This window comes from Drosophila bipectinata, chromosome 3L (assembly GCF_030179905.1).
Source record: "Drosophila bipectinata strain 14024-0381.07 chromosome 3L, DbipHiC1v2, whole genome shotgun sequence".
Taxonomy (NCBI): Eukaryota; Metazoa; Arthropoda; class Insecta; order Diptera; family Drosophilidae; genus Drosophila; species Drosophila bipectinata.
The window spans coordinates 23,950,126-23,971,100 of NC_091738.1; the positions used below are offsets into that span (position 1 = coordinate 23,950,126).

At 40.1% G+C, this 20,975-nt stretch overlaps 1 protein-coding gene across 4 annotated transcripts in view; it reads right to left on the reverse strand.

Annotated features, from left to right (window-relative positions):
• Positions 1-19,880, reverse strand: part of AGO3 (Argonaute 3) — a 154,182-nt gene extending 134,302 nt beyond the window's left edge. For 2 of the 4 annotated variants that reach the window (XR_011442680.1, XM_043209647.2), the window contains exon 1: positions 19,727-19,879. The gene's annotated coding sequence lies outside the window, so the exon portion shown is untranslated. Of the gene's footprint in view, positions 1-10,312; positions 10,399-19,726 lie in introns of all 4 variants that reach the window. The other 2 variants (XM_043209648.2, XM_070279617.1) reach the window with 2 other exon arrangements.
• Positions 19,881-20,975: the final 1,095 nt, after the last annotated feature.

Below are 20,975 nucleotides of genomic sequence, written 5' to 3' on the forward strand. Positions count from 1 at the left end.
GAGTTTGACCCAAAACCCAGAAACCCGATCCGTGTCCTTTTGTCAACCAGATGAAGGGCTAATATTAATCGACCAATGTCAGCCTTTTCAAACACCGAATTGGCGAGCCATTTAGATAAAGTTGGACATATATTTACTAGTTGGAAGCTGCGGTCCAATGGATGCCCATAGGGGTTATTTTTTGATAATTTTCTATATTGGGAGCATATAACGCATTAAAAATTGGAGAGACATTTTTCTATACTTTGCAGCAAAGCGAGTTTATTGTTTAATGGGAAAGCTGGCAAGATCTTCTGGCGCTGCCATGGAGGAAGCAATTTCGCGATACCCGAACGGATGTAGATCTGCGTGAAGCAATCCAAGACAGGAAGCAAAAGAATAGGGAAAATTTATATGCGTTTTACGACGGAATAGTCCAACTGAAAGACTGCTTAGAGACCTATTATTACTCATTATTATTACACAGATTATTATCAGTACTTCTAACGGCTTAAGCCGTTTATGGATGGAGTACAAGTCTTTGTGCTAAAATACTGTGACAGGGCTCTGAGCAAACCTATAACTAGACTTTACAACTTATCTTTGGAAACCTCCGATGCTGCCAACTACAGAGGCATCTCTAAGTTAACGGATATTCCAAAGTTATTTGAAAAATTAATTACTCCTCATTTGCAACGCCTTTGATCTTCGATCATTTCTCCATGTCAGCATGGCTTCATCAAACGTCGCTCCACCACCAAAAAATTTCCTGGAGTTGACATCCTTTGACATAGATGGCTTCCGAAAAGGATTTAAAACTGATGTAATTTGCACAGACTTCAATTCAGCCAATCTGAGTGATTTAGTAAACTGAATCTTTTGGGATTTCCCACAAACCTCCTTACGTGAATCTCCAGCTACCTAGATGGAAAAACATAGTTTTATTTAAAAATGAAGCCTCAAAGAAGTCGTGTCCCGGTCATGGTCCCGTTACTGTGTACTCTTTTTATTAATGACTTATTCGAATAAGCCCCCACTTATTCGAACACGATAGTGCTTATGCATGCAGATGAAGTTAAGCTTTGTCTTCAATAAAAATCCGCTTTTGTCTAATTCAAAATTCCGATCTCAAACTGGTTAATAAGGCTAAAAGTCATTTAAATTGGTTTTAAATTTATTTGGTTTGAAATTGTTCGCAGTGTTTTTTTAAGTCGTGGACAAAGAAGAGGTGAAAGGTTGGTCAGGGGTTCTAACCAGTGGTGTCATTTCCGCTTTTTTCCCGTCAGATCTGGGTTTTTTTGAAGCGTGATTGCGGGAAAAATATGAAAACAGCGGGCAGCGGGAATTATGGCTTTTTGAGCAAATTTACGCAGCTTTTTTTTTTTTGTTTACTTTTTGATGCATTCTCTGTTGAAAATATTTTAAAAATCAAAAAGAAACAAATCTCTCCAATCCTTGAGTATTTTGGTACTCCTAATATAGATAAAATTTAACGACTGTACAACGACATAACCATGGTAGAGTGGGAAAATGTCGATGATACTGTTAAGTTCTGGGCTGAAGTTCTTAAATATCGGGATTCTGGCGGAAACTGCCGTTTTCAGGAATTGGCTTCAGTTGCTCTGCAAATGCAGTCCTGCCTTGGTTGAATGCCGACGTCGAGCGGGTGTTCAGCCAAGTACATTTAATAAAAACGAAAATTCGAAATAACATGAGCGTTGAAACGTTAAACGCTATACTGAGTATAAGGTCCATATTTTAATTTGTATCTTAAAATTATAAATTAATTTACTTAAAATTTAAGGTACGGGCTGAGTCGACACAATATGTGTTGTTTTAACTATAATCACTAACCATACAGCATATAGACAACCCATTTCATACAACGAAAATGGACGCAAAAATTTCTTGCGACAGGCCCCAGCAGGCCCCAGAGCGGATTTCTTACGCTCTCTTACGCTCATCGTTCGTTCATCTTACGCTCATTCTCTCATTAAATGTTTTCTGTTTCTCAGTCTCTAAACGGAGCGCGATGAAGAAGGTTGGCCTGCGCTTCGGTTGATCTTTGTATGTATGCGTGTCACACATTCACATACACGGGTGTATGTGTGCGTACGATTTCGTTTCGAAGCCAGCGCACAAAATTTGGATTTTTCTTACTTTTCAGGCTTGCTACCCTAACAAAATTCGGGTATTCGTTATTTGATGAAATGACGAAAGAAATTTATTATTATTATACATTTATTATTTATTATACATTTTTAATTTATTTAGGAATAAGATTAAGTGTTAGTAGTAAAATGTTTTCTGTATATATATTTTTACGAATCATTAAAAATCAATATACTGAGAAAGTGTCAGAGTATATTTCAGTCGGAGTCACTTAAAACGCCGATTGCTTTTAAGTTTTTGTTAACGACAATAATTTTGTCGTATATAACGACAATAATTTTATTAAATTAAATTTAATGTGAGATTTAATTAAATTATTGTCGTTAATTTAATAATTTCCTTATATATTTTGGAGCTTTAAAAAAGTTAAAAAATTGTTACAGATATATACATATATATATATTTATTTACATTGGTTCTATGCTTTAATATGGATTCTTATTGTATGATCTGCAGTGTAATTTAAAATATATACATAAATATTAAAATGTCACTACCGTATTTACACACCGTCCTTTCCCTGTGGTCATTTCCATCTCACAATAACCCAAATTAATAACAAGTGCCTGAAAAATTGTAAACAAAAAAGGTAAACAAGTCCATCAGCTGTTTTCGTGTCTTCACCCTCCCCTAAAAATCATTCCATCGTTAGAGTAGGCATGCACAAGCCTCTTGCAGACCAACAAAAACTTAAAAGCAATCGGCGTTGTAAGTGACTCCGACTGAAATATACTCTGACACTTTCTCAGTATATTGATTTTTAATGATTCGTAAAAATATATATACAGAAAACATTTTACTACTAACACTTAATCTTATTCCTAAATAAATTAAAAATGTATAATAAATAATAAATGTATAATAATAATAAATTTCTTTCGTCATTTCATCAAATAACGAATACCCGAATTTTGTTAGGGTAGCAAGCCTGAAAAGTAAGAAAAATCCAAATTTTGTGCGCTGGCTTCGAAACGAAATCGTACGCACACATACACCCGTGTATGTGAATGTGTGACACGCATACATACAAAGATCAACCGAAGCGCAGGCCAACCTTCTTCATCGCGCTCCGTTTAGAGACTGAGAAACAGAAAACATTTAATGAGAGAATGAGCGTAAGATGAACGAACGATGAGCGTAAGAGAGCGTAAGAAATCCGCTCTGGGGCCTGCTGGGGCCTGTCGCAAGAAATTTTTGCGTCCATTTTCGTTGTATGAAATGGGTTGTCTATATGCTGTATGGTTAGTGCTATAATGTACCACCCAGCTGCCTATCTACAATTGAAAACAAGAAATTTTATCCAACTGATGATGATGATAATATTGACGACATCTTAAATATAATATAGATCTTAATTTTTGTACATTATTATTGTTTTTTTTTTTGGTTTCTTTGTAATGATATCCGTTAGAGAATTACCCATATATTTTATGTTAAGTGGAACTGAGGTTCCACTCAGTCAGTTTTTTTCTTAACTTTTTTTCTCTGGTATTCCGCTTTTTTTAGCTTTTTTTTTCGTTGATCCAGCTTTTTTTGCTCAGAAAAAAGTGACACCACTGGTTCTAACATGTGGAAGTTTAACTTTTTTAAAGTTCGTTGCCAGAAAATAACTAAAATATAAGAATATTTTAATTTTTTATTTTGCTATGTACATATGTATGTGCGTAGGCTTCAAATTTGAAACGAAATAGCACGCACACACCAGTGTATGTCAATGTGCGAATACGCATAAACGTACAGCAACCTCTTTATTGTGCTTTTAGACTCTTCAACCTTTTTTTTTATAATATATAATATATATATAATATATTTATTATTGTTTTGTAGGGGGGCGTTAGTTCCGCAAAAGATTCCAGGAGTAGAAATGTTGAATAAAAAGTCGGGGGCGTCTTCCAGTGGATATAACGCGGTCAGCTTTATTGGGCTGCTTACATCGAATTAATTGCTTAAAAACTAGTGCAAAAAGTAATAGAAAAACTACGATCGACGACGGCCGGCGAAGGAGCGAGAGCGCAAAGAGGGGCGAGCGCGGATGCGCTCTTCAGCGCGGGTGCGCTCTTCAGTGCTGGTGCGCTCTTCAGCGCGGGTGCGCTCTTAAAGTTGCGGCACACCGGCCCCTCACGTAAACATCCTCCCCCCCTTGCAATCGCTCGGGTTGCAACATATCCCTCGTCGCTAGCTATGCGTCACTGCAGCTAGAGGGCGTACACGGTCGATGAAGGCCCCCGTGTCGAAAATCCGGGTCCCGATGTTGACGCTGTTCCGTCTCAGCAGCGACGATAGGGTGGGCGCAGCGAGCGCGTCCTGCGGGAGCCCTCGAGGAGAGGCGGAAAGTTGCCTAGGCGCGGATGACGCGGGCGGAAGAGCGGTGGACGGCACCCGATGAGTCGACTGCCAGCCAGTGGCGGAAGAATGCCGAGGAGTTGCCGACGAGCGCCGGGAAGTCGATGGCCGTGGATCGGCTTGTGAGTGCCGGAAAATGGCGGACGCAGGGCGAGAAGCACCCGAACCGCGCCGGGAGTTGGCGGATGACGGCCGACGAGAGAGCGAGACACCAGGTGTACTGTCTCCCTTGGGCGGTGACCGGTGCTGCTTGGTCCCGGGATGCAGCAGCGTGTGGTGATCCTGACCACACGTCTTACAGCCGTCCCCACGCCGACAGGATCCGTCGGAGTGCTCGTGGGCCAGGCAGCTCGAGCAATAGCGGTTCACGAGAACCACTCGGAGCCGCTCCTCGGCACTAAGGCGTAGGAAGCGCCGACACTTCTTCAACGGATGACTCCCATTGCAGACTCGGCATCGGTAGGATAGTGTACCTCGAGTACATCTGCTTTCCAGTGACGGGGCGTTGCGTGGGCGTGGCGACATCGTGCTGAATATGACCTTGGAATCTAGAATTAGACCCGGATCAGTCGGATCATCAGCTGATTGCCACCGTGCAGCGTGATGCGATGTGTAAATCGGAGAAGGAGTCGTAACAGAATTATGCTCGCATCCGGAATCGAAACCCTGAACCAGTGAGTCACCGAGGCTGCGGGCAACTCGTGCGGAAAAAACAGACACGCTGCGGGGGTTGGCTGGAGATAATGGGCCTGTCAGCACCCATCCGAAAATGGTCTCCTGACCGAGAAGCGACCCGCAGATATTAGCCTTGGAATTACCGAGGAGAATGGACGGAAGAATGTCAGCTCCTAATAACACATCGACTTGGGAGCTCTCAAAGAAGTTGGGGTCCGCCAGGGTAATATTGGGCAGCCCCTTGAGACGATCTCGCGAAATCGGATATGATGGCAGATTTCCTGCCAACTGCGGAAGAACGTAAGCCGCAGTCTCTAATTGTAGCCCGGGTCTTGACGGCGACCGAATAGAGAAATGGCACAATTTAGTAGACTGCGCGGAAATGGTTTGATTAAGGCCGGAAACTTGGGCTTGAATCGTCTTGAAGGGAGGCTTGACGAGGTTGAACAGTCGTTCCGTTATGAACGTCGCTTCGGAGCCTGAGTCTATCAGTGCTCGTGCTTGGACGGTGCACCCCAAATGGCACACGTTGATAAGGGCCGTGCCCAGTAGGACGGCTCCTGACCCGGAAGCGAAACACACCTGCACATTCGACTGATCCTCGGGGCCGTTTGTTGACGTAGGCGGACTTGGAGCGGTAAGCTGCGTAGGCGGACTTGGAGCGGTTGCGAATGGATTGCCGCGGTGCAGGAGGGTGTGGTGTCTGCTGTGGCATGTGGAGCAGGTATGGGCGCTCGTGCAGTCTCGCTGCTGGTGCCCTCGGGCAAAACAGTTTAAACATAACTGCTTCCTCCTTATGTAGTCAGAGCGCCCATTTACATCCATTTCTAGGAAACGCGGACATAAGCGAATGGGGTGGTCCTCCCTCGAACAGAGATCGCAGCCCTTTTGGCCCGGAACCACTCGAGTCTCGTATGAAGTGAGCCTCCGAGCAGGGGCAGTAGGAAGTCCCGACCTTGGCGGAAATTGCACGGAGCCACTAGGCCTGACGTCGTCGATGGCCTCCAGAGTGCGATGGCGCTCTGTCAGGAAGCTGTCTAATTCCTTCCATGTTGGAATCTCGGCCTTATTATGTACGGATTGCTCCCACATAGAAAGTGTGACCTTAGGGAGCTTTGACGAAATCATAAATACAAGGAGACAGTCCCAAGCCTCAACATTAACGGAGAACATTTCTAGGGCTGTCAAACAACTCTGAATGGTAGCTTGCAGCTCCTTCAGCGCGACCCCGGACTCTTGAGAAATAGCCTGGATGTTGAAAAGGATCTTCAACTGGCTGTTGACCAATAGCCGCCGGTTCTCAAAGCGGTCTGTGAGGCTTTGCCATGCGGCGACAAACCCCTCATGGGTAAGCGGAGCCTTAGAAACAATGGCGTGGGCGTCACCACTTGGCTTGGACAATAAGTGGAACAACTTCTCTACCGGGGTGAGCCGCGAGTTTTGGATGTAAATGGCCGTAAACAAGTCTCTGAAGGTGGGCCACCGAAGATAATCACCCGCGAAGACCTCGGTATCCACCGGAGGTAACGGGCAGCCTGTAGGCGCGGGCGTGTGGACATTGACGGGAGCCTGAGTGGATTGGGAAGCAATTTTCTCCCGAAGCTGGGCAATACATCTCGAATAGACGGAGTAACAGTAGCTGTACTTCGCTTCCAGTACTGTCGAGGTGGCCGCATTGTCGTCGGACACGGCTAGCAAATCGGAGCAGCTCTCATAGCTCTTCTCCACCTTCTCCCATAGTGCCTGAATTTGGTCCCGATGAACTTCGCACATGTATTGGGAGCCTATTTCCGTTTCTGGGGCGCCCGGAGTACTTATGTTAGCCTCAAATTGGATAATTCGATCTGTTGTGGCGATAAATCTTTTCAACGCCACTTCGACCGCACTTGGAGCCATTTTTGCGACGGAGTGAGTCTGCCTCTGTGAAGGACCGGGGGTTGTATTGACGGATTCGTCACTCCTTGCCCTTGGACTGGCACTGGTAGCCTTAGGCTTCAAAAGAGGCGTCCGCGGAGATGCGGATTGAGATCTGTCCAAACGGATGGCTGGGATCGAACGCGGCTTTTTGACGTCTCCCGTGGGCATTCTCAGAGTCCAATTCGCTGATCAGCGCTTGTCGACTGACTCGCGCAACAGGTGCCCCGTACGAAGTGGTGGCCGGTCGCACTAATGTGATGAGAACGGTGAGATCGCGGATGAAAGGCAATTACAAGGAGCAAGTGCGAACTAGTGGCGCCGATGTGGAAAGGAAAGTCGTGTGCGGCACAATTCGAATGTGGAAAGAAAAACTTCAGGCACCAGAAAAAACCCAAAAGGAGACGAGGTTTGTTCGGATTGTAGGCGGATGTTGCCTGATGCGGAGTAGAAGCAGAGTTGGAGGCACGAAAAAATGGAAAAGGTACCGGAAAATTCGTGCTTGTTCGGAAAAAAATGATGACGGTCTATATATGTATGTATATTTCGACTTGTGTGGTTCGTACTGAATTTAATATATACTGAGATATTAAATTCTTAACTATTTTCGAATTTGCGGAGCCGGAAGGTGGACTTAACTTTGGCTTGAATTTAACACACAAAAATATAAATAATTAATTTTGGCTCACTGTCGGATTTAAATATGATGGAGCCAGAAGGGTGGAGTTGAAAATCTTAATTTGTAATCAATTGAGGTTAATTATCACGAAGCTGGAACGGTGGAATTGAAACCTAAATATTTAATTAATTGAATTTAATTAACACGAAGCCGGGAAGATGGAATTAAAAACCGCGGCTCTATTCGGACAGAAGGTGGATAATTAAATTAATTAATTATAATTTTCCGATAATTAAATCTTCGACTTTAATTATTGAGTGGCCGGAAAGGTGAATTAAAAAACCTGGCCCTTTGCTCAAACGGAAAATAAGAATTAAATAAATTTTCTTAGTTATAATTATAAATACATAAATTTATAATTAATTGATTTTTTAATCTATTTTGTTATGCAGCCGGTTATGCCGTCGGCACCCTGTACGTACCTCAAAGAAAAATAAACAGAACCGAAAAACACAACACGGCTAGGTCGAGAATTTAAGCGACACAATCACGGATTTGTAGTGAAATGGCGATTTATAATTGTTGGTTTTAGAAAATGCAAATTTTTTTTAATTTTATCGGCTATATATTTCCTGAAATTGGAGGCAGAAAATATTTGGAAATTATATGGACATGCATGCATGGAAATTATATGGACATGCATGCAAGTAGGGCAAGGGCATGTGGGGCATATGATGGTACAGTAGAGCTTCGATAAGTGGACTGTATATGTTAAATTTTATCGGGTATATATTTCCTGGAATTGAAGGCAGAAAATATATGGACATGCATGCAGGTACGGATATATGTAAGGGCATGTGGGCATTTGTTGACACAGTGGAGCTTTGATAAGTGGACTGTATAATTGGGGGAACAGAAAAGTTATGTGGTGTAAAAAATGACACTGATTGAGGAAGATAAAAACAAATATTACGACAGCGGCGGACTGTTCGGTGAATTTGGAAATTCCGGAACTAATTCACACCGGTAGCCAATATTAATTATGCCTTCTTTTTGTCACCACACAATATCACTGTTCACTTGCAAATTTTTCGCGGATTAATTGCACCAAAAATTATGTATGTGCGTATGTATGTATGCGGATGCACATATGCCTCGACCGTTGGCAAGCGAATGAATAACGGAGAGGCCGAAAACGGCGAGGAATATGGGCAGCACGCAAAACGGAGACGGATAGAAAAATTTGCCGAATTTTAAGATTATTATATGTACATAGATTATTAGAAAATCTCAACCTGCCGTTGTGTCGGAAAACTCGGACTTGGAGTTGACACGGAGGAAAAAACAATCTTGCAGCAGTGTGAACGAAATTTAATGTTCGGATCACTGCTGAAGACCGGCAGAGAGATGGGGACGGAAAAATGTACTTATCTTTTGGCGGAACAATGCCGAGAACTGCTGGCAGATGAAAATCCAGTAATTATCCGGCTCGAAGGACCAATGTTTTGTAGGGGGGCGTTAGTTCCGCAAAAGATTCCAGGAGTAGAAATGTTGAATAAAAAGTCGGGGGCGTCTTCCAGTGGATATAACGCGGTCAGCTTTATTGGGCTGCTTACATCGAATTAATTGCTTAAAAACTAGTGCAAAAAGTAATAGAAAAACTACGATCGACGACGGCCGGCGAAGGAGCGAGAGCGCAAAGAGGGGCGAGCGCGGATGCGCTCTTCAGCGCGGGTGCGCTCTTCAGTGCTGGTGCGCTCTTCAGCGCGGGTGCGCTCTTAAAGTTGCGGCACACCGGCCCCTCACGTAAACAATTATATATAATATATTTGTTATATATAATATATTTATTATATATAATATATTTGTTATATATAATATATTTATATATATTTTATAATATATATCATCAAGATCAAAAATATATATTCATAATTTGATCCATAAGATAATTCCTTCTCTATGTTATATGTATGTAACATTTTGTATGTAATATGAAAAAGGAATTATAATTATCTACGACCCCATAAAATTTATATATTATCTGTCAGTCTGTCTGTTTCCATACTGCACGCAGTATATACGCGGAGTTTTCGTTGGTTATTAAAATTTCCATGGCCCTACCGCCCTTTCAAATCGAACGCCAGGTGTTTTTGGGAAAACTTTTGAACTATTTCTATAGTTTATATATATCTTTAAAAAAAAATTTCATCCAAATCGACTGTTTCTTTGAGGTGATATGCCCATATATTTTGGGTCTATAACTCAATTCGGGCGGCCCTTTATCAGACTTTGAACGTTTATTAAAAAAAGAACATGTATAATAGTTTTGCAACGTTTTGCATTGGCTGCTTGAGTGACTCCCAAAGATTGTGCGTGCTCTTCTTGGGTTCGGCAAAAATGTTTATCGAGTAATGCTTCCAGTTAGTCATCTTCAAACTTTTTTCACTGCCCAGGACGTTCTGTATCTTCCAAGTCAAAATCGCCACTTTTAAATCGCGCGATACACTTTTGGCTAGAGCTAGAGCATGATCACCATACACTTCTACCAAAATAAGATGACGTTCGGCAGCAGTTTTCTTAATATTGAGGTAATGAAGAAGAACTCACCGCAAAAACACTTTTCGAGGCTCAAACTTCGACATATATGATTGACCAAAAATATTGTTGCTCACGCTTCAAATGAATGACATATACTGAAATAGATGTACAATAACATTAGCTTTCAAACGCATCCCCCGAATATTAAAACGATGGTAGAATAGTCATTCGGCGCCATCTCTTAACAAATCGCACGAACTCAGTTATAGACCCGGTTATTTTTCAGTTATTGTTATATAGAGATAGAGCTACCCGATTTGGAACTTGGACTCTATGGCATCCACGGAGATCAAGTTTGTGTCAAAGTTTGCTACGTCCATTTTAGTCCTCAAAACATAAATCTGGTTCTAGCGCCAGTTTGTTAATGTTTCTGGAAAATGTTTTGATGCCAAACTATTCCAATGGTTAATTTACACTTACAACACCAACCATTTAGCCAAATCGGATAATTTTTAGAGGAATTATAGACTTTTTAGACTTCTGCTTCCCTACTGAATTGGTAGTATGGCTGTAGGTTTTTTTTTTGTTGTTTTAAACATAACATAAAGTTTAAACTTTAAAGCAGTGATGGACATGCTCTCATTTCCCATTGCACGCGTGCATAAGGTCGGAAATTCTGCCGCAGCGCGGCTGAATGTTTCCACTGAAAACAAATTTTCTCTAAAGTTGGGTTGGAACAAGTTTTCTCCATAGAAAAAATAGATAGGGAAGAGAAGATTTCCATTTGTTCAAGAACTGTTGCTAGAAAAGCTTTCTTTAAATTAAAGTACACTGTTTTAGTGCCCATTCCTACTTTTAAATTTTCCTACTTTTCCTACTTTTTTTTGCCACAAATCAAGTTGAAATGTAAAGAAGATCTTCACCGATTTGATGTATCATAGTTCATACGAGCGCTATAGAAGTACAGAATAACGTATTAAAATTTAGAACCGATTGGATGGTTCTTTAGGATTTTTTTTGAAAAAATCGATTTTTTTTTTAAGGATGTAGTCTCATGTTCCGGCCTTCTTTTTAGAGGTTATTTCAAAAAATTTTTTTTGGAATAAAAAATAATGCGATCGGTCCAATTTTAACATATGTTTTTATAGGCATCATAAACTATTTGAAAATTTTTTGTTTAATTTATTCTTGTGTAGTTTAATACACTTAATAGCATGCCAAAGTATGCATATAAAAAAAAAGGTAGGTCCCTGGCGCAGGTGATTTCGACTGCTAGAGTCATCCGAAACAAAAAATTAGAATAGATTATTGTTTTGTAAGCTTATGGCTCTGTCCCGTACTAGAATGAAATATTTTCATCAATAAACAACAAAATGGCGAACTCACAAAACAAAATATTACAAAAAATTTTAAATTTTAATCTTAAATTAATGATAAAAAAAAAACTAATCATTAAAAATTAATGATTCTAGTACGGGACAGAGGTGTTACTTTTTAGAACAACATATCCAAATTTCAGCTAGATCGGTACTATAGAATTTTGTGAATCACCTGCGCCGCACACAAAAATGTCGTTCCGAGAAAAACGCGTTTAAAGTTTAGACGCTACCGAGAAACTCATACTTTTCGGTGTAGGCGCGCTCTCGATTATGGGCTGTATCTCTGTCATTATTTGATATTTTTATTTGAAACTTTAACAGTACATTCTTAATAAACAATACTATCGAAATATGTGAAAAAAAAAATCGATTTTTTCAACCTCACACATGAGACTACATCCTTAAATAAAATGAAAGTTACATATGTGTAGTATATAAGTGCCAAGGGATATTTCGATACGACGCGTATTTCTTGAGCTAGAGCGTGTCAAACATACCCACGATAACAAGAAAGCTATCTCACGGCAAAGTTTCTAAAAACTTTACACGCATTTTTCTCGGAACCATGTTTTCAAATCTCTTGTCGGCTCGTTCTATGGATCGGATTTCCTTCATTCAAAAAATGTTTAAAAGTACATACTTTTTTGTATGCCTTATACCTAAAATTGGCATAAAAAATTGTTTATAATTTTTAAACGAGATCAAAGTAAAAAAAAAAAGAGAAAAAACGTCAATTTTTTTTAAACGTCCATGAAATTTGTTTATTTTTACGAAAATTAATTGTCGTTAGGTATAAGGCATAGGAAATTCCATAAATTTTAATAAATTATATACATTTCTAATTTAAGTTCACTACCAGCGGCCCGACACTAGACAAAGCAGAAAAATAGAGGTCGACCAGATCCGCCATTTTGAATTTCCTGAATATTGAATATTTTTTTCAATCGTTAATAAACAACGAATCAAAAGTTTAAAAGCATAAGTTCGTATGTCTTTTCATTTTCCCGCAATCCATTCTCAAATGGAGAATCCCCATCAATCTCCCTGCCCCCCTTCCCCCTATACCCCTAATACCTCTCGCTCTGCGCGTTACGTAAGCGGGAGTTTGTTTACAACTTATTTTGCAGACTTTTGATTTTGAACTGTGAATATCATTTCCTTCATACGTCATAAGTATAAAGACAAGTGATATAATGGAAGAGTCATCTGCTCGCTCGCAGCCTAGCAATAGGAGCGATAAATTTGAGATGAGACAAATAGCTGGTGCAGACCCTGGAGATATAAGATCCCAAATCCGCGCCCGCCATTCGGATCAATCCGCCTACCTTGCAGGTATGCCTGATCAAACAGCAATCACCAGCTCCATGGTGACAATCAGCAGTAACTCTACTACTAGTGTTATCTGCACCATTACAAACACCAAAACAACCTTGCGCAATACCTATACTTACACCGTGGCTGCGACTGCGGCCAGCAGCATATGCTCAACTACGTCTCCGCTGACAAATGTATCAACTCTGTTAGCGAATAAACCAAGTAAATGTCTGTTCCAAGCTCCTGGACGAAAAGTCAGCCGAAAACGAAAAGACGTGGCTCAGCCCTCTTTACCTGTCTGCACTCCGCCCCCGATCCGCAAAACTAAGTTGCAGACCACAACGGCGATCAACAAGCCGGCCGATTCTTCCTCCGCAAACGCATTGGGTAACAATCGATTCACAATTCTGGCTGCTGAAACAGAAAAAATGGAACAGGACCTGGAGGATGTTGACTCTATCAGTGGGGATACAATTCCACCTGGTGGTGTCGATCATTCCGCAAAATCCAACAAGATACCTGCTATTTGTGTACCGAACGTAAGCGATCCGGTCTTATTGGAAAAGTCTCTGGATCATAGCATTGGCTCCACTAACTACAACATTCGCACTTCCAAATTTGGGGTTTCTAGAATATATACAGCCAACTCTGACGCTTTTAGGGTAGCTGTAAAAACACTGACATCGCTTAACTGCCAATTTTGGCACCATCAGCTAAAACAAGACAAGGCCTTCAGAGTAGTTGTCAAAGGAATCCATTCAAATGTTCCGAAATCACAGATTGAACAGGGATTTACTGACAACGGCTTTGAGGTCCTTAACATATACTGCCCCAAAAAGACAGATTGGAAGAACATAGAGGTTAACGAAAATGATAATGAAGCCTCAATAAATTTTAAAACTAGGCAAAACTTGTTTTATGTCAACCTAAAGCAGGGTGCAAACGTAGCAGATTCCCTAAAAATAACAAATCTTGGGAGATATAGAGTCACTGTCGAGCGTGCTTCCCGCAGAAAGGAATTGCTTCAATGTCAAAGGTGTCAACTTTTTGGGCACTCGAAAAACTACTGTGTCCTGGACCCAGTTTGTGGTAAATGTAGTGGGCCTCACGCTACTGGTTCCTTACTCTGTGTAAGCGACACATACTTGTGCGTAAACTGTGGTGGTAACCACGCCACGACAGATTCAAGCTGCCCAGTCAGAATAGAAAAAAATAAAAAACAAAAGCCGAGGCCTAGACTCCCGACAACCAATCATCCAGCACGCGCTTCGCGTGGATTCATATCAGCTGAAGCCTTAAGAACGAATATATCGTATGCTGATATAGCTCGACCCAAAGAGAGTCCAGCAAGGACTGGCTCAACTCTGCAGACTGACGCAAGCACTCCTTCTGACCCTAGGCTCAGCCATAAATTCACAGCGATAGATATTGCCATCCGCGACATCAATTCCAAACTGGACACTCTGTTTGAGCTGATGCAGGAAAATGAAGAGTCCAACAAGGCTTTCAGAGAGCTAGTCCAGGCTCTTATTGCGCGATTACCGAAATGATTTAACCAGCACTAAATATCGGATTGTGGAACGCTCGTGGACTAGTCAGAGTATCTGAAGAGCTTCGATTATTCCTCAGCGCTCATAACATAGACATAATGCTTGCCACAGAAACACACATGCGCGCCGGTCAGCACATCTACTTGCCAGGCTATCTCATATACCATGCTTACCACCCCAGTGGTAACAGCAGAGGTGGCTCTGCAGTTATTATTAAGGATTCCCTAAGTCACATACCCCTGCCCTCCGTCTCTAGCAATGACAGACAGATAGCGAGCGTCCAATTACAGACTTCGGAAGGGAATGTCAGATTAGTGGCAATATATCTACCTCCATCAGAAACATGGGTTCAATCAGAATTCGAATCCTTGCTGGCCGAATTTGGAAGTAAGTTCATTGCCGGCGGTGATTATGACGCCAAACATGCATGGTGTGGAAACTCACGAGCCTGTAGAAGGGGTAAGCTGTTACAAGAAGTCATTGCGAACGGGCATTACCAAGTACTTTCCACGGGTGAACCCACTTTTTACTCATATAACCCCCTACTAACACCGACAGCGCTTGATTTTTGAGGCTACAAGTAAGAACAATCCATGAACTATCCTCGGATCACACTCCTATAATGGCCATACTGCACGCAACACCTGAGAGAAAACCACAGCGCTCGCGACTCCTTGCCAGAGGTGCCAATTTAAACGCTTTCAAAGTCCACCTAGAATAGCTGAGCGAGGTTAGCATAGAAATCCAGGAACCTTCTGACATTGACAATGCCATCAGCCTTTTCATGCGCATGATAAACCAGGCTGCTGTGATAGCTGCACCCAGCAACCATCAACATACATTTACATCAATACATCCCCAGCTACCACCCAGAATTGGTGCGCTCCTCAATCTAAAGCGAAGAATAAGAAAAGAATATTCAAGAACGGGAGACGTCCGAATCCATCAGATATATAATGGGCTGGCTAACTGTCTAAGTAAGGCGCTCGCCAGAAGAAAACAAGCATGCATAGACAGATTTTTGGAAAACCTAGACACAGATGCTAGTTCTAACTACTCGCTGTGGCGTATCACAAAACGGTATAAAGCTCAACCCACCCCAAAATCAGCCATAAGAAATCCCTCAGGTGGCTGGTGCCGTACGAGCCTAGAGAAAGCTGAAGTATTTGCTAACAACCTTGAGCAACGCTTCAAGCCTTACGAATACTCGCCTGACAGTATACGTCGACAAGTTGAAGAGTTTCTAGAATCTCCATTTCAAATGAGTCTGCCTGCTAACCCTGTCTCACTGACAGAAGTGAAAGACCTTGTAGGTAAACTCTCGCCAAAGAAAACTCCTGGTGAAGACCTTTTGGACAACAGGACGATCCGACATTTACCAGATCAAGCCTTGCAATTCCTGGTGACGTTGTTCAACAGCATACTAACTGTTGGATACTTTCCGAAAGTTTGGAAATCGACAAACATACATATGATCCCAAAACCAGGAAAATCGCCAACTGACGTGGACTCATACAGGCCCATTAGTCTTTTACCATCCCTGGGAAAAATCATGGAAAGGCTCATCCTGAACGGGCTACTTACTCTTGAGAATGTCACCAGTGCGATCCCGCAATTCCAGTTCGGCTTTCGTCTTCAACATGGAACTCCTGAGCAATTGCACAGAGTTGTTAATTTTGCCTTAGAAGCCTTTGAGAAGCTTGTATGGAGTATGGCACCCTTGGCTCCTGTATAAAGCCAAAAGTCTTCTTACGCCACAGCTGTTCCAGCTCGTGAAAAGCTTCCTGGAAGAACGCACAATCCACGTATCTGCTGATGGATACAAGTCGTCCACCAAACCGATCTCTGCTGGTGTTTCCCAAGGTAACGTCCTCGGCCCTACTCTATACTCTATCTATGCTTCAGATGTACCTAAAAGAACTCCAATCACTGAAGTGAATGAGCAAGACGTGCTAATTGCGACCTACGCTGATGACAATGCTGTCCTGACCAAAAGCATTAGTATCTTGGCAGCCATATTTGCATTGAAGGAAAATCTGGACGCATTTCACCAATGAGCCACGAACTGGAACATTCGTGTAAGCGCAGACAAATGCCCCAATGTAACGTTTACCAATTGCCGAAGTACCTGCCCAGGAGTCAACCTCAACGATAGTCCAATCAGAGCCCTTCCTGCATACAAGTAGCTCGGTGTCACCTTGGACAAAAAACTCACATTTGGCAGGCACATTACGTGTATCCAAAACTCGTTCAGTACTAAAGTGGCTCGGATTTCCTGGCTCCTCACACCACCCAACAAGCTCGCACTTGCAGGGGTGCAGATACACAAGTCCATATTAGCGCCCAGTCTTTTCTACGGACTCCAGGTTTATGGTATCGCTGCAAAAACCAACCTGAACAAAATCCTGGTTTTGCAAGCGAAAACTCGTCGAAGGATCTCTGGAGTTCCGTGGTTTATGCGAACCAGAGAAATCGAACGAGATCTCAACGTGCCTAAAATCGGAGGCAAGTTGCAGGAACTTGCTCGGAAATACATGGAACGACTAAATGAGTACTCCAACAGCCTAGCTAAAAAACTTGGTACCGCTGCTATCAGGAGCGCTGATCCAAGTAATCGAGTCAAGGGAAGGCTGAAAAGACACCACATTCAAGACCTACCAAACAGGATCTTGATCTAGCCATTTCGTCATCCTCGACATAAACATAAATAAAAATAAAATTATATAAAAAACCATTTAATCACTTCTTGCCCTAAGTAACGCTTAGACTATATATATAGCCGAAAAATTAAAAATTTTTTGTGTGCGTCAGATTTGAATAAATGATACATGAATAAAAAGGTATTGTTTTAATTAGATAATTTTATCGAAAAATGTTTTAAAAATGAAAAGATATATGCAAAAAATCTTTTATATTTTAAAATAAAAATAAAAAATATTGGGAATGTTTGTCAACCTTGGTTCTAAAATTTTTTAAAATTCCTTTGGTTAACTTTAAAAAATAAAATTAAAACTATCTTAAGGGGTTATATAACTTTTTTTTCAAATAAACGAAAACAGTTTTTTTGCTGAATCCTAAAGTATATCCCCTAGAGAATATTTTCCCAAATTTTCATAGAGATCCGAATAATAGTTCGATAGAAAAACAGTGTTCAGGCTGCGGACAGCGTCAAGCAATTTTGAATGCGATTATCTCAAAGTCGTGTTTTTCCAAAAGTGCCTTCGCTGTGACCACGATTGCACAAGAACTATTTTATCGATCTTCTTCAATTTTTTTTTTTTTTTAATTTTTCGTAATGATTGTGCCGAGTTCGTGAACGATTCAGTTTTTATGCGCCAATTTCGATCAGAATTTTTTAATACAATTTATAGAACTCAAAAAATCAATTTTTTGGAATAATTGTTACTGTATGCAGAAAAAACCAAATATTCTTAAAAATAATCGTTCACGAACTGGAAATAATACTATACTATTAAAAATTTTTGGTTTTTTATTTCGGTTGACCTGCTAGACTTCCATCGTGGTCACCGCAAATCGCTATATAAAAAAAAATGGTTCCGAGAGAATTGCCATAACTTCGTAAATTATTCATATTTTTTCAACAACAAAGGCTTGTTGTTTCGATAAAAACATGTACTATCAATAAATAATAACTTCAGTGTCATGAATAATAACTTCAAAACAATTGCTACACACCTGAAAAAAAAATCCAAAGTTCCCTAAATTTTTTCGCTCAAAAAGGTATATAACCCCTTAACTTAAAAATTAACTTTAGTAATAATAAAGATATCTAAATATGAAAAACTTTATTGGAAAGATTTTTGGTAATGGTTTAGATCTATATTTGTTGATTTTAAAATTTGGATTCATTTGGAATCTTTAATAACGTAAATGTATTAGAGATGCGCCTGCGTTGGCAAAAATGGGACTCATTTAAGTTGGGTGTTATGGTGCAGGCCTTACAGAAATGCATTTATTGATCGGTTTATCTTTTCTGCAACAAATCTATTTACATTACATTTACATCAATCAATTTAATGGGTGTTTCAGGATGTTTAACAATTGTTGAAAAATTTTTAAAATTGTTTGAACAAGGAAATCGCCAATGCAGTGTTTTCGTTTGCCCGGCGTACAAAAAAAATGGTACCTAAAGCTACCCGACGATTTAATGAGCTTGGATATGACCACCAACTCGTATAACTCCTTTTACTACTGTGGGAAAAAAGGTTAAACATCCAACCGACGATTTTTCAGCACTAATTTCTTCACTTCATTGAGTGTTGGTCATCTGTTAACGTCGATGGTCGTCCGAAGCGTTCCAAGTCTTCAACACGTTCCCGACCCTCTTTAAAGTCTTTGTACCACTTACAAACATTTTTCTCGGACATAGTAGAATCACCAAAGGCCTTCCGCAGCATCGTTAACATTTCCGCAGTCAAAATTTCATTCCCCAAACAAAATTTGATAGCAGCATTTAATTCAGCAGAGGAATTAAATCAGAAATTTTTTTATGCTTAAATAATAAAATGTTTTTTAATTTTTTATGCCTAAATGAATATTTTCATCCCTTGCACAAAGGTAAATATTTGGAAAAACAAAAAAATACGTATTTAGTAGAGTTTCCCAAACGGTACCCGATACCACTAAGCATACAGCATATAAAAAACCCATTTCATCCAACGAAAATAGACGCAAAAATTTCTTGCGACAGGCCCAAGAGAGGATTTCTTACGCTCTCTTACGCTGCCAAAACCCGAACGACTTTGACAGCCGAATGGAGTACCTTGTATAATTGTATCATGTCTCTGGGGCTTGTCTCAGGAAATTTTTGAGTCCATTTTCGTTGTATGAAATGGGTAGTCTATATGCTGTGGTTATGGTATGTACATTCATATGTATGTAATATGTACATACATACAGTCATATACATATATGATTCTGCAACATGGACCTCAAGGGAACATCCTCAAGGAAGCTTTTTTTAAGAAGCAGGGCAATGTACATACTTGACTAAAAATCAAACCAACTGGTAATCAAACGTTAAAAATAGAATAATATAAAAAAAAGTTTATGATTACTGATTTTGTACACTTGCTGGAACTTACATTTTATAACGGGTTAAAAATTGGCAATAAAGACTTAAGAATATTTTGTTAAAGAGACCGTTATTTATCAAAGATACATTTCAGCTATATTCTATTTTTTTTAAAATAATTTTATTATAATGTATAATTACTCACCAAGATCTTAAAATTACTTTTTTACAATGCACCATATTCTGCAAAAAAACGATGATTGATCGATCGACGATCGATATTGAGCTTTCAAAATATTTTGTTGTATTAAGGGACTTTTACAAAACATTGTCAGTATGTCAGTTCCAATTAAAACATAACAACGCAAGAAATCAACATTCGAACACATACTCTCAATTGTTGTTTTAAACAAATTTTACTTGTCGCGCGGATTTATTAGCATTTGTACCGCCAAACTGAAAGAGGGACTCTGCCTAAAAACGTACGACTCTATGAGGTCGATACGACATAGATACATTTTTGAAAAGATGGTTTTAAATTTGAAGGCGGGGAAAGCGAGACAATGCGATACGGACAATTTTAATTCGAACATACAATACCATAAAAGAATCATGCTGAGCGTATGTATGTATTTTGAAGTACAATGGCTAAAAGAAAAAAGGACTGCTGCCCTTCTAGATGTTAGATATGAAAGCGTGTTAGTTTATTGTTTCTTGCGTAATATCTGGTTTTTTTATGTTACGTTGCTTTAGGCTACCCGCGCCCAACAAAAAATTTAAAAAAATTTGCCATTGTCATTATTAGAGCTGGCTTTGACAAATTTTACCAGGAACACGCGTTATTGGTGCCATCAAATAAATCTAAGCTTAGAGTTTCCGTTTCCGTTCTTAAGATTTATCAAGTAAGCGTAATTCTTTGTGCACACATAATATATATGCAATTTTCGATCAATAAAGAATTAGCCACTCTAGCAATTCCAACTAGCAAACAACTTGACGTTGGAAAAGGCAAGGTTTATTATGGAAAATGTAAATTGCTGAAGAAGCACGAAAATATGTAGAATGTCTAATATGGTTTCAGATTTGAATGAACTAAAACAAACATATAAACTTACAACCTTTATTAAGGGGTTATATACAGTTGTGATATATGAAAATATCGATTTTTTTTATTGCATATTCTTAAAGTATATTCTATTGGGAATACTCTCACAAAAATTCAGATTGATCAGAGCATTAGAACCGAAGCTGTAGCTATTTATAGCGCAAAATCTGCATATACAACTTGAACAAACTTGAAACTTTAAACGCGATTATCTAAGAATCTTTTTTTTGGGAAATTACCTTTGCGGTGGACACGATTACTAAAAAACTACTAATCCGATCAACACCAAATTTTAACCACTTATTTATTATGATATTAGCTAGTCCGTGAACGAGGGATTTTCCATTTT